At 40.6% G+C, this 13,590-nt stretch overlaps 1 protein-coding gene across 1 annotated transcript in view; it reads right to left on the bottom strand.

The window, feature by feature from the left end:
* The window catches only part of CYSLTR1 (cysteinyl leukotriene receptor 1), a 185,729-nt gene extending 172,450 nt beyond the window's left edge, over window positions 1-13,279 (bottom strand). Inside the window, 1 exon segment of the mRNA XM_073599111.1 lies at window positions 12,553-13,279. The gene's annotated coding sequence lies outside the window, so the exon portion shown is untranslated.
* Between the last annotated feature and the right edge of the window lie 311 nt (window positions 13,280-13,590).

Below are 13,590 nucleotides of genomic sequence, written 5' to 3'. Positions count from 1 at the left end.
AAGAAAAGAGCTTTTTCTTTCAATAAAAATTATTTGAGAAAAAAAAAAATAGGGGAAGATGGTGAGCAAAGAAGGAAGAAAGAAAATAGAGTAGTAACAGAGAGCAAGACACGTAAGTGTGAATTTTACAGCAGATATAAATTCTAACAGGATGCTATTTCATTTCCTTAAGCACTGCATATCAAATAGGCATTTTTTTTTTTTTTAGAGAATACTATTTTCTTTCTTTTTGATCCTTTTTTGCATTTTTGCACTGATGATCCCTTCCAGATTCTTTGTACTCACTTCCTGTCTACATTCATGTAACGCAGTGGCAGTTGCATGAAGTTGCTAAAGGACAGACTTCCTGATTGTGACAATGGAGGAACTTGCCCATAACAAAACTGCATATGGGGGGTAATTAACTAAAGAATAAAAGACTTTTCATTTTGCAAACTTAGAAGCTTAGTAAAAGGAGGTGAAACCATGTTTACTGTAACCGCTTGCAGACCACCCATTGTAAAAATACTGCGGCAGGCCGCTCTGCGCTGGATCACGTACATGTATGTGGTCTGACATTTATGGGTAGGGGGTGCGCTCCCACCGCCCCATCTGTGCTGTGATTTGGTACAGCCACAAGTTGGTCAGTAGGTCCCAGCCAATGATTTATGGCCGGGACCTGCTGGTTGGCTAAAGCGAATCACAGTACAGAGAGCCCTGTGTTTACTAACAACACAGAGCAGTGATGTTGCTGTTTTTTTCTCCCTGCAAAGCACCACATCTCGTAGTAAAAGCAGCACACATTACACATTGTTAGGCACACAGTTAACCCTTTGATCACCCCTAATATTAACCCCTTCCCAGCCAATGTCATTAGTACAGTGGCATAGCTCCCAACTGTCCCTGATTTCGAGGGACTGTCCCTGATTCGGAGCAGTGTCCCTCTGTTCCTCTTTTCTCCTTATTTGTCCCTCATTTTGGTCTGATCTATATAGTTGTTTATAAAATGCACTATTTATCTTTCAAAAATTGCTTCCCAGTGCTAAAGCTTTCATCCAATTTCTAAATTGCTGCATTTGTACAATTCAAAAGCAAATATAAAGGAATAGAAGGTAATAAAGCACTTGTGGGTTTAGTCAAACCTTTTTTTTCCAGATAATTTTCCTTTAAGGGGGCGTAACAGGGTTTGTGGTTAATTACCACCTTGGGTTTACTTCCTCTTTGTTTCTCTGCAAAGGTAAAGCATAATGGGCTACTATGCATCGCATAGTAGCCCATTATGTGTCACTTACCTGACACAGGAGCCTGCGATGTCACCGTTGTCCCCTCTGCTACGGAACGTCCATCTTCTTTCTGGGTATCATGGCTCCGGCATGCACATGGGGAGCCGTTAGCAGAGGCATGCTCAGTGCGCCTGCGCGCCGCTGTCTATGGCGCATGCGCCATAGACAGTGGTGCCTGTCTTTTTGCAAATATCTCCTAAACCGTGTAGGTTTAGGAGATATTTCTTGGACCTACAGATAAGCCTTAATCTTGGCGTACCTGTAGGTCAAAGTGGTCTGTAAGGGTTTACAACCACTTTAATCAGCCACAGAATGTAATTAATATGTGTTCAGGTTTGAAGTGATGAGGTGGCAACCCTAACCAACTGATGGACCTATATAAATACTGTATATTACTAGTAAAGTATATATACATACATGGACACACTGTCCTGCCACAATACATATATTGTGGTGGGGTGGCATGTGACGTGCGGGCACAATTTTGTACATATGTTATGGTGCCTACTGGGGCTAAGGGGGGGTCGCTGCATGTCTGCTGGGGTGTGCAGCATGCCCCTCGCAGCTACTGTGTCCACCAGACCCATCGGATTGTGGCTCACAGTACCATTCCGCTTTGAGCAGCCCTGGGCTTATGGGATTGCTATGTGATCACAATGTCTACAGATCTGTTATGAATGAATCTCATTTATAACAGTTTTGCTTCCTATACTAGTTAGTTGTGATTTTCCCACAGCTATCACGTTACCTGGGCCTATCACAGAACCCCGTACCATCTGATTGTCTTTAGCCAATCACAGATCAGTAGTAATGAATAGTTAATGCATGACAGTTCAAAGTATTGACGGTACACACATTTTTCATTTTTACCATACAGTCCCCAGTCAGTGGCCCTAATCTCCGCCACACCAGTCATATGCTGATGCATAATAACATACAGTAGGTCATTTGCTGAAAATTGGCTTGGACAGGAAGGGGGTGCAAATGCCCTGTTTTAAAAATGCTTTTGTTTGCAGAACATGTGAAAAAATACTACAAAACAGAAAAGAAAATTAATATATTTACTATCAACAGTAGCAAACCACACTTATCAATTGTTTCTTTTTACACACAAACGGGATCTTGGCTAACTTCTGCAGTCCTATGCTCTCTAGGCACCACGTTTAGCATTTTCTATTATGGAAAAGTGACTATCTTGACTTGGCATTTACTAATAGGAGTTCACCAATTGATAGTGCTTCTCTGTTCTCTGTTCCACATTGAAGTCTTAGTTGTTTGAATTAGGTAAAATTAGGAGTCCAACTTCTATTGCTTATCCTTATTCTTAGAAAATGAACCCCCACATGCATACTTGCCAACAGTCCTGATTTTCCCAGGACATTCACGGTATTCAGACCTAAATCCTGGTCTTACCGTGTCCCGTGAAAATTCACGGGAAAATGGCTTTGTCCTGGTGTCCGTGATTAAACGCAGAGATCCAGGGTTGCCGCCATTTTTGTGAAGAGCAGCTCTCCTTGTGGCCGAGGCGGGGAAGAAACAAGGTGGGGGGGTTTCCGGACGGACAGGGTTGTGGGGTTGCGGCGGACAGATCGGACACTTTTTTGGGACCAGTGACATTTATACAGCGATCAGAGCTAAAAATAGCCACGATTACTGTTTAAATGTCATTGGCAGGGAAGGGGTTAACACTAGGGGGCGATCAAGGGGTTAAATGTGTGTCCTAGGGAGGTGTTTCTAACTGTGAGGGGGATGGGACTGCCTGGAGGAGGAGACCAATCGCTGTTCATAACCAGTATGAACAGTAGATCTGTCTGTTCTCCCCTGACAGAAAGGAGATCTGTTTAGATTAACAGATCTCCGTTCTGTCTCTCTCAGGAGCGATCGCGGGTGGCCGGCGGACATGGCGGCTGCTGGGCATGTTCATCAGCTCCTACGTCACGCAGTGGCTTGGGCGTGCCCCCTTAAAGTGCCCGCAGTACAGCTATGGCGATTCGCACAGGGGAGCCAACCTGCCACCGTATAATAAGGCCGGCTGGTTGGCAACTGGTTAAGGTAAACGACCTTCAGCCTTTACAACCACTTTAAACACCCACTATAACTATGCAAAAATGTATATTATCACAATATATATTTGTTTTTTAATTATCATTTTTATATTGGAATAATGAAAATGTCTGTATATTTGTAGAGGATGTCCCACTTTATACTTTTGGGTCCTTTCACGCATAGCCACAGTTAAAGAGTAGAGATGGGCTCGGGCATTGTTGTTGGGCAGATTAAAAAACACATATTGCTGCAAAAACGCATTACATGCTTTTCTGCAGCTTCTCTATTGAAGTATATTGAACCAAAAAAGCACTGTTTTGTGTGAACGTGTCCCATATGAAACCATGTGAATGAACTGTAGTGCGTTTCTGCAAAAAGCACCAAAAAACACATAGATGTGAAGCAGGTCTAAGACGTTTAGTAACATAATGGGGTGAAAAAAACTAAAATTAGCCCTTTATAGTACAAAAAAAGCAGATAATCACTACTGTAAGGGGTTAATTTTTTTTAGTGTAGAACTGTGAAAGTAATATTTGCAGTAGCGATTATTTGCTCTTTTTGTACTATAAAGGGCTCATTTTAGGGTTTTTTTTAACCCCATTATGTTACTGGCTGATAAATCGATTATGAAAATAGTAATCGATTCATTTCATAATTGATTAGTTGTCGATTAATCGATTAGTTGTTTCAGTTTTTTGAAGGACATGAAAATTATGAAAAAAAAACAATATTTTTTACTTTCTGCTATAAAACATATATCATATATATAAAAAAAAATAATTTATTCTTTATAAATTAGGCCAAAATGTATTCTACTACATGTCTTTGGTAAAAAAAAAAAAAAAAAAACCCAATAAGCGTATATTGATTGGTTTGCGTGAAAGTTATAGTGCCTAAAAATTATTGTATATACAGTATCTCACGAAGAAATTGTACCTTGCTAGAATGTAAAGTAGTGATAGTACAGCTTGTATAACAGTGTAAATTTGCTGTCCCCTCAAAATAACTCAACACACAGCCATTAATGTCTAAACCGCTGGCAACAGAAGTGAGAACACCCCTAAGTGAAAATGTCCAAATTGGGCCCAATTAGCCATTTTCCCTCCCCTCATTAGTGTTACAAGGTCTCAGGTGTGAATGGGGAGCAGGTGTGTTAAATTTGGTGTTATCACTCTCACTCTCTCATACTGGTCACTGGAAGTTCAACATGGCACCTCATAGAAAAAAACTCTCTGAGGATCTGAAAAAAAACAATTGTTGCTCTACATAAAGATGGCCTAGGCTATAAGAATATTGCCAAGACCCTGAAACTGAGCTGCAGCAAGGTGGCCAAGACCATACAGCGGTTTAACAGAACAGGTTCCGCTCAGAACAGGCCTCGCCATGGTCGACCAAAGAAGTTGAGTGCATGTGCTCAGCGTCATATCCAGAGGTTGTCTTTGGGAAATAAACGTATGAGTGCTGCCAGCATTGCTGCAGAGGTTGAAGGGGTGGGGGGGTCAGCCTGTCAGTGCTCAGACTATACACCGCACGCTGCATCAAATTGGTCTGCATGACCGTTGTCCCAGAAGGAAGCCTCTACTAAAGATGATACACAAAAAAGTCCACAAACAGTTTGCTGAAGACAAGCAGACTTAAGGACATGGATTACTGGAACCATGTCCTGTGGTCTGATGAGACCAAAATAAACTTACTTGGTTCAGATGGTGTCAAGCCTGTGTGGCGGTACCAGGTGAGGAGTACAAAGACAAGTGTGTCTTGCCTACAGTCAATCATGGTGGTGGGAGTGTCATGGTCTGGGGCTGCATGAGTGCTGCCGGCACTGGGGAGCTACAGTTCATTGAGGGAACCAAGAATGCCAACATGTACTGTGACGTACTGAAGCATGAATGAATGAATGAATTGTATAGCGCTACCTATGCGAACTGAATCGCCTCAGGGCGCTTTTTAACCTACCAGCATGTCTTTGGTGTGTGGGAGGAAACCGGAGTACCTGGAGGAAACCCACGCAGGCACAGGGAGAACATGCAAACTCCAGGCAGGTAGTGCCGTGGTCAGGATTTGAACCAGCGACCCTATTGCTGATAGGTGAGAGTGCTATCCACTACACCACTGTGCTGCCCCCTCAAAATAAGCAGAGCATGATCCCTTCCCTTCGGAAACTGGGCCACAGGGCAGTATTCCAACATGACAACGACACACACACCTCCAAGATGACCACTGTCTTGCTAAAGAAACTGAGGGTAAAGGAGGAGATGGACTGGCCAAGCATGTATCCAGACCTAAACCCCATTAAGCATCTGTGGGGCATCCTCAAATGGAAGGTGGAGGAACGCAAGGTCTCTAACATCCACCAGCTCCGTGATGTCATCATAGAGGAGTGGAAGAGGACTCCAGTGGCAACCTGTGAAGCTCTGGTGAACTCCATGCCCAAGAGGGTTAAGTCAGTGCTGGAAAATAATGGTGACCACACAAAATATTGACACTTTGGGCCCAATTTGGACATTTTCACTTAGGGGTTTACTCACTTTTGTTGCCAGAGGTTTAGATATTAATGGCTATGAGTGTTATTTTGAGGGGGCAGCAAATGTACACTCTTATACAAGCTGTACACTCACTACTTTACATTGTAGCAAAGTGGCATTTCTTCAGTGTTGTACCATGAAAAGATATGATAAAATAGTTACAAAAATGTGAGAGGTGTACTCACTTTTGTGAGATACTGTATATTGGAATCTTTATTTATTTTACTATACTACTAATGGTAGTATAGTAAAAGTATATACATGATTAGCGACTTCTAATGGAACTGCGATAGTGTGGCAGCATCTGACACTAACTGACGCTGGAAGGGAACTGACTAACTGCCACTGACATTACCAGTGGCACTACTACGGTGATAAGTGCTAATAATATGCACTGTCACTGTATTAATGACACTGGCTGGGAAGGGGTTAACATCTGGGGCAAGCAAGGGGTTAAATGTTTGCCTAACCATGTTTACTGTATGAAGTGTGCGCTGTTTTTACTAAACCACTTTAAAGCGGTTCTCGGGTGTTATGGTATTCAGAGGGGCTCGTATCATCCTGCCGCTGAGTAGTTTCAGAGCAGCTGGATAGGTCAGAGATGTTTGGTTAGCTAGTAAAGAGCTGAACAGCTCTGAGTACTTCAGCTGTCTTGGCATTGCTTTGAAGCAGTTTATTGGTCAGATAATGGGAACCATGCCATACAGTATGACATCATTCCAGTAATTAAGGACTCTAATGCTTTTCTAGAGGAAAGTGACCAAATAATCTGGAGGAGTACTTAGCAAAGCTGCAGGAATTTTAAAATGAAAAACAATGTATCTATGTCAATCATCTCTAGAACGCTATGGTATATCTTCACATACTTTGACTTACATTGAGTAACCAGTTGTATATACTGATTACTGCTGTTAATTTATTAGTCAAAACCATTCACCTACTGAAGCTTGGTGTGTTTATTAGGTTGGCCATATTCAAATACTACTAAATCACACAGAAAGCAATGAAATAAAAACACACACTATTAGCACATTAAGAATTCACCACTTTCATGATTCCCTTCATTATTGCATTTCTAAACACTGGTAAGTTTATACTCACACTGATGAAATATTTCAGGTCCAAACACATTGAAGTGCAGCAACAGCGACAGTTTGCCAGATAACAAAGCTCTGAATAACTCGGTTGCCTAACACCATTTTAATATAATAATCTTTAAAATGAATAATATAAGAACTTGAATTTAATTCTCCCAGTGAATAGTTATCAAAACGAATTATGAGTGTCTTCTCACCACTGTTATTCCACCTAAATGTTATTTATACCCTAATAATGATTTTGTTAAAAATAAAATTTCTGTCACCACTTTTCAGTACAGGTAAGCTGCGATATACAACTCACCGGCCACTTTATTATACCTGTTCATTTGCTCGGTAACACAAATTGCTAATCAGCCAATGACATGGCAGCAACTCAATGCATTTAGGCATCTAGACATAGTGAAGACAACTTGCTGAAGTACAAACCGAGCATCAGAATGGGGAAGAAAGGGGACTTAAGTGACTGTGAACGTGGCATGGTTGTTGGTGCCAGACGGGCTGGTCTGAGTATTTCAAAAACTGCTGACCTACTGGGATTTTCAAGCACAACTATCTTTAGGTTTTACAGAGAATGGTCAAAAAAAGAGAAAATATCCAGTGAGCGGCAGTTGTGTGGACGAAAATGCCTTGTTGATGTCAGGGGTCAGAGGAGAATGGGAAGACTGATATGAGATGGTAGAAAGGCAACCGTAACTCAAATAACCACTCGTTATAACCATGGTATGCAGAATACCATCTCTGAATGCACAAAACATCAAACCTTGAAGCAGATGGGCTACAGCAGCAGAAGACCGAACCGGGTGCCACTCCTGTCAGCTAAGAACAGGAAACCGAGGCTACAATTCACACAGGCTCACCAAAATTGGACAATAGAAGATTGAAAAAACATTGCCTGGTCTAATGAGTCTTGATTTCAGCTGCGACATTCAGATGGTAGAGTCAGAATTTGGCGTAAACAACATGAAAGGATGGATCCATCCTGCCTTATATCAATGGTCCAGGCTGGTGGTGTAATGGTGTGGGGGATGTTTTCTTGGCATACTTTGGGCCCCTTAGTAAAAATTGAGCATCGTTTAAACACCACGGCCTTCCTGAGTATTGTTGACCATGTCCATCCCTTTATGACCACAGTGTACTCATCTTCTGATGGCTCCTTCCAGTAGGATAACGCACCATGTCACAAAGCTCAAATCATCTCACCACTGGTTTCTTGAACATGACAATGAGTTCACTGTACTCCAATGGCCTCCACAGTCACCAGATCTCAATCCAATAGAGCACCTTTGGGATGTGGTGGAATGGGAGATTTGCATAATGAATGTGCAGTCAACAAATCTGCAGCAACTGTTTGATACTATCATGTCAATATGGATCTAAACCTCTGAGGAATGTTTCCAACACCTTGTTGAATTTATGCCACAAAGAATGAAGGCAACTCTGAAGATAAAAGGGGGTCCAAACCGGTACTAGCAGGGTGTACCTAATAAAGTGGCCGGTGAGTGTGTATCATTTTTTAGAGTTTAGATACACTGTAAATCTATTCGAACAAAAGATCTGGAAAATGTCACAAATGTGAGTGCTGTCTTACTAAGTCAGAAGATTGCTGTGCTTTGGACCTGTACCTTAAGTTTTTCCTTATATAAAGATGGGAATAGCATATATGTATGAAATTACATTGCATACTTGTTATAACAGATAGCTTTAGCTGTACTCAAGGCAGATATACAGTAAAAGGCATAAATGAATATAACTTCATTAATACATCAATAAAAGTATTTCTCAAATGCAAGCATTGTATGTACATGACTTTGATTTTTTTATCAGCCTCTCTGTACAGCATAGCTCAGACTGGGGAGGGGAGAAACAGCTCCCATGTATGCATTTCACTTCTGTAATTAGCTATTTTCCTGACGTTTAACTTTAAATATAAATGTTGGTTTATATGTATACAATTGCAAAACAAAGGGGGTTATTTACTAAAGGCAAATCCACTTTGCAATTCAAGTCCACTTGGAAGTGCAGTCGCTGTAGATCCGAGGGAGACATGCAAGGAAAATAAAAAACAGCATTTTAGCTTGCACGTGATTGGATGATAAAATCAGCAGAGCTTCCCCTCATTTCAGATCTACCCCTTGGATTTAGGACTTCCAAGTGCACTTGTAGTGCAAAGTGGAGTTGCCTTTAGTAAATAACCCCCAAAGTCTGATACCAAATGCTTTTAATATTGAAGAGCTTATCACACCCTCTCTCTTCCCTATATTGTCCGTATTGAAGATTAGAAAGGGAATCAGGTAGTCCACAGCTACTCTTAAGCCACCCGTAGTCGGTTCAAATCTTGGCCGGTTCAGCAGGAACTGGGTGAGATTCGAACCACGTATTGGCAGGCTAACCTGGGTACAACCAGCCTGCCAGATTTTATATGCAGTTATTGCTATCGGCTGTTATAGCCACTAGCAATAATCACAGTGTTCTCCCGTGTGGACGGCTTCCCCTGCACCCCTGCTGGGTGAGCACAATGGCTCGGCAGGAGGGATTCCCCTGTCAACACTGTCTGTGGTTGCAGGAAAGAAATTTGCTCCGTCTACAGCCTTACTAACAGACAAAACACTATTTTACTGTCCATAACTTCAATCACAGCCTTGACCATGGACTACATGATGCTTGAGTCATTTAATAATACTATCTGGTAGATTAAGAGACAGAATAAGGTCAATTGCAATTTTCAGTTGCTGCATTCTGTATATGCATAAAGTAACATGCACTACACGAATATGCTCTTATCTGTGTATATTGTAATGTTATAATGGTCCTCTAGAGCCAGGACTGTCCATATAAAAGTACATTGTACACAACACAATAGCACAATGACCTCATATATTGGAAGTGTTTTCTGTATATACACAACATCCATGTGTCCTGAAACTGAACAGACACAAAACCTGGAAGCCATCAGTCAACAACAATAGAGTTTTCTTGCCTTAAACTGTGCTTTGACCCTGTAAATGGGCTTAGTTGTGTCTCATTTTCTTCTCATCCCTATTCAAGTCAATGTGATTAAGAAATCGACTCAGTGCAACTTTAAAAACAATTCAGAACTGGCTTGATGCAGGACAGCTACATCAAGGCAAGTCACAACAACTCAAAGGCAAATCAAAGCAACTAAGGGGGTTATTTACGAAAGGCAAATCCACTTTGCACTAAAAGTGCACTTGGAAGGGGTCTTCCAAGGGGCAGATCTGAAATGAGGGGAACCTCTGCTGATTTTATCATCCTATCATGTGCAAGCTAAAATGCTGTTTTTTATTTCCTTGCATGTCCCCCTCGGATCTACAGTGACTACTTTCAAGTGCCACTTGCAGTGCAAAGTGGATTTTTCTTTAGTAAATAACCCCCTAAGTGTCATCCCAACTCATACTGTATTCGACTTGCTTCTACTTCCTGACTAGATGAGCCCTTTAACTGCATCTAAAGCCTGCAGAGAAATCTGTAGTTTTGTAAATCTTAGGAAGGGGTAAATGGTGCTTCTGCTTGGTCTGAACATGGTACAATGTGATTTTACAATCTATTACATTTACAGGGGGTCCCCTAGTTACAAACATCCGACTTACAAACGACTCCTACTTACAAACAGAGGCAGACAACAGGAAGTGAGAGGAAATCTACCCCTAGGTAGGGAAATTCTCTCCTGTAAGAGCTATTTTGGGGAAAAGGTACCTCCACTGATGCTTTATCACCAAGGCTTGTTTCCACAACAAACCAAAATTTTCAAAATCCAATTGTCATTGGGACAGAAAGTGAGGTGAAATTTTCTGAACAGAGGCACAGACAGCAAAACAAACCTTACAGCGGTGTTGACCCTTCCCTATGCTATCCAAAAAGCTTAAAAATAGTTTTTTTGGCTGGAGCTACACTTAAAAAATGTACCTGTTCCGACTTACAAACAGATTCGACTTAAGAACAAACCTACAGTCCCTAACTTGTTTGTAACCCGGGGACCCCCTGTATACATAATTGTATATAAATCTAAGAATTTGTGCAAGATCCAATGTATGCATAAAATTGGATGAAGTTTTATGAAAAAGTGGGGGTTATTTGCGAAAGGCAAATCCACTCTGCGCTACATGTGCAAACTACAAGTGCAAAGTGCACTTGAAATTGCACTGAAAGTGCACTTGGAAGTGCAGTCGCTGTAAATCTGAGGGGAAGGTCCGAAATGAGTGGAAGCTCTTCTTATTTTATCATCCAATCATGTACAAGCTAAAATGCCATTTTTTATTTTCCTTGCATGTCCCCCTCAGATCCAAAGCGACTGCACTTCCAAGTGTGCAATTTCAAGTGCACTTTTCACTTGTAGTTTGCACTTGTAGTGCAAAGTGGATTTGCCTTTTGTAAATAACCCCCAGAGATTAGATAAACTGGAAACATCTGAGAAGAATATAAAACGGGTGGCATGTCGTTTAAATTCTTAGGCTGGCCATACATGTTCAATCGTCTTGTACAATTTTCCTTTAGATTTACCAAAAACCATATAATATGAGGTGAAAACTAAATGACCTTTAATTGTATCCAATTAGGCAGGCCCTTGCACTACATAATGTAAGGTAAATCTAAAGGAAAATTGGGCAAAAAAAACATGTATTGCCAGCTTTATGCCCTGTACACACGATCGCACATTCCGACAACAAAAGCCATCGGATTTTTTCAGACGGATGTTGGCTAAAACTTGTCTTGCATACACACGGTCACACAAAGTTGGTCGGAAATTCCGAACGCCAAGAACGCGGTGAAGTACAACACGTATGACAAGCCGAGAAAAATGAAGTTCAATAGCCAGTGTGGCTCTTCTGCTTGATTCTGAGCATGCGTGGCACTTTGTGCGTCAGAATCGTCTGCACACGATCAGGAATATACGCGAACGGCTTTTGTTGTTGGAAAATTTTAGATCCAGCTCTCAAACTTTGTGTGTCGGAAATTCCGATGGAAAAAGTCCGATGGAGCCTACACACGGTCGGAATTTTCGACAACAACCTCCGATCGCACATTTTCCGTTGGAAAGTCCGATCGTGTGTACAGGGCATTACACTACATTTTCTAAGATATTTTCATTTGTGTACAGTGGAATCTAAGCTTCCCAGGTTGCATGCTTAGATTGTGATATCTGTGATCGCCTAAAGACTACCTTGGCATTAACACTGCCTATTTCAGTCTCCTAGGTTGTTGGTCTGAGGAGGTCTTAGCACACAGTTTGGGAAACAGGCATGGAATACATTGTAGGAAGTGGTTGCATAGAACTATTTAAAATAAAAATTCTCAACTTGTGGTATCTTAACTTAAAGATTTTGTCTATTTGCTAAACTAAGCCTAGAACTATGCAAGCAAGTCAATCTATTACCTACTCAGATATTTAACTAGTTGCTGCATATCATCTACATAGCAATACAATTTTAATGTGTTTTGATATAAGGATAAGGATTATTAAATAGGGAAAAACTTGCATTTATAAATGTAAATATTTTTGCATATACTCCATAACAAATGAACATAAATCAAAAAACATATATTTTGCATAATATAGCATGTATACACAGTTTAGGTAAAGTACTTGTATTACAGACTCACCCATAAAATGTCCCTTCCTTGTGAAGTGCTTCTTCTTCGTGATAAAAGTGGAAGTCACATAAAGTTATGTCTGTGCTCACTGCTCAGCAAAAGATGTGAGTGTTTTCTCTTCTGCAGAATAAATAGCATGCCTTTTATGTGCACCACCCCACTGAGCACACACCATTCCTGGCAAGAGACTGCAGATATAACTTCTACACTCAATATTTCAACACCATCTCGTCTCTTCATGAGCAGACTTACTACAACCCACAGAGGCAGTGTAACCTGATAAAGCTGTATTAAACCCAAAAGCAAACATTTATTAATGTGCTAATTCTCTCTTTTTTTTTCAAGTATTCTTTGTTGAAAATGTTTACTTTTTTATACATACATTCCACAAATAACATTTTTTTTTTCATCAATAAATTTTTTTATTTTGTTAAGTAAGAACATTACAAATAAAATTGCTGTATATATTAACATTTAATCATAACATCTAACATACACAATCCGTTTCATTGCTTAAATAAACACCTAAGCACTGCTTTTGTGTGCTTCTTCATGCACTATCCCCATCTATACAACCCAGTACACATATCTTTGGATCTGTATTAACCACTTAAGGACCGAGCCTCTTTTTGAGATTTGTTGTTTACAAGTTAAAAACAGTTTTTTTTTGCTAGAAAATTACTTAGAACCCCCAAACATTATACATGTTTTTTTCTAACACCCTAGGGAATAAAATGGCGATACTTTCTGTCACACCATATTTGCACAGCGGTCTTACAAGCGCACTTTTTTTTTTTAAAAATACACTTTTTTGAATTAAAAAATAAGACAACAGTAAAGTTAGCCCAATTTAACGCCGAGTAAATTGATACCCAACATGTCACGCTTCAAAATTGCGCCCGCTCATGGAATGGCGACAAACTTTTACCCTTAAAAATCTCCATAGGCGACGTTTAAAAAATTCTACAGGTTGCATGTTTGGAGTTAGAGGAGGTCTAGGACTAGAATTATTGCTCTTGCTCTACCGATTGCGGCGATACCTCACAT

Source organism: Aquarana catesbeiana, linkage group LG09 (genome assembly GCF_042186555.1).
Source record: "Aquarana catesbeiana isolate 2022-GZ linkage group LG09, ASM4218655v1, whole genome shotgun sequence".
Taxonomy (NCBI): Eukaryota; Metazoa; Chordata; class Amphibia; order Anura; family Ranidae; genus Aquarana; species Aquarana catesbeiana.
This window is presented reverse-complemented; position numbering and strand designations above follow the sequence as displayed.